The sequence below is a fragment of the Microcaecilia unicolor genome, chromosome 1, assembly GCF_901765095.1.
Source record: "Microcaecilia unicolor chromosome 1, aMicUni1.1, whole genome shotgun sequence".
Taxonomy (NCBI): Eukaryota; Metazoa; Chordata; class Amphibia; order Gymnophiona; family Siphonopidae; genus Microcaecilia; species Microcaecilia unicolor.
Genome location: NC_044031.1, coordinates 693,023,445 through 693,025,273, shown reverse-complemented (window position 1 = coordinate 693,025,273; position 1,829 = coordinate 693,023,445).

Here is a 1,829-nt window from a genome sequence, read left to right as displayed (position 1 = left end):
TGGGTCTTTTGTGGGGTCAGGGAGAGGGAAGCAGGAATGGAATCAAGCCTTGTGCATCTTTAATTCTTTCCTGTCAGTGACCCAGCCAATCCCCATTCATGGACTGATAGGGAGATGTTTTCTCATGGTGCAACAAATGGCTGCATTTTACCACTGTGGTGTGCACTGTTTTTTTTGTTTGACAGCACAAACTTTTTAACACAGCAGTACTCTGCATGTCATTAGTTTACTGCACCAGGAGCTTTTTAGCACCTGCATTAGAACGCTGTGTGCTGGAGTTTAGCACAGTGCTCTAATGCACAATTTTCTGTATAATGGTCCCAGTTTTCACAAGTGTTTTGCTGGGATCATGGTCTCTTCTAAAAATATGTTTTTTTTTGTGTCAGCGTAGTTCACTCAACTAGGTATTTTAATTTCTGCACAGAAACAAATGTGAAGTGGGAGCCTTACTTTAAAGAAATAGATGCTGGCTGTATAAACAATTTTTGCTTCTTACCAAACATGCAGGGCACAACCAATCCTAGAGTAACTCTCCTGAAACAAATGAGACCAACAACACTTGGCATCCGTAATCAATCAGCAGTAGATGCCATACAGTTTGTTACTAGTGATGTGGCATAATGTTTTTGATTTTATTGCAGTTTTACTCCTTTAAGAGATATTTAGGGGTCCTTTTACCAAGCTGTGGGAAAGCAGGGGCTGTTTTTCCCACGCACCAGGGCCCTTTTTACCACAGCAGGTAAAAAGACCCCGTGTGCTTGTAAAAAGTGTCATGAGAGATGTAATCCGTCAATTTAAAATAACGCATTAAGGCCTTCTTTTACTAAACCGCACAAGTGATTCCCAGCATGGCAAATGCACCGCAGCCCGTTCATTTTGAATAGTCTGTGTCACATATGCCGTAAAGGAATCACTAGCACGGTTTAATAAACGAGGCCCTAAATTCTCATTCAAAAGATGGCACATTCAGCAGCATAGTGCTTCTTAAAACCAGGTATGACAAATGCCAGTGTAATTTTGAAAAGTATGTCCTTGACATTTTATAAAGTCATTTGAAGTGGAAGTCAGCTCATATAATGAGATCCCCCCCTCTCAAATTAGCACAGTCCATTGCTGCAGTTGGTCTGATCTTTTGTTTATGAAGCTTTAGAATATGTATCTTTGTAAAAAAAAAAGTGGGCACAATTTAAAGCTATTTTGTATGATCTTTTTAATTATGTACAGGTTCTGTCTAAAATTGGAGAAACACCAAGCCTGCCACCTTGGCCAAGATTAAGAATGTCACTGGGCTCTATAATAACTCACTTATATGCTGTATGGGTTTAATTATGTGAAATAAAACACAATAAAAAAGAAATAATACCAACTCTTTTGTCCTAGTCCTTTATACTAGCCACCCTGTTGAAGAAATTGGTAGGATCCCTGAGTACCCTTATTTATTCACTTAAACTCTTAATTCAAATGCCAAGTTTTTATGGTTGATAGGAAATGGATTGTCGTTTGTCCAGGGTGTTCATTAACCCTTTCTTCAAACAATATCTATCAAATAATTCTCATGTATTTTTTCTAGTGGAAAAGTGAACACATACAAATATGTGATTTATGACAGTGGGTTTTAGGAATAGTATCTGGCTGCTCCTTAACAATGAACAAGTGATTCAATTGACATTCCTTTAGCACACACAAAGTGAAAAAAACCTGTACAAATATGTAATTTTTCCCTGAGGGATCAAAGTACACCCGCAAGTGCTCTATATACATATTGCACTATAGAGGAATGAAGAATATGTGCAAAAAAAGCAACAATAGAAGCATACTAAAACTTTTTC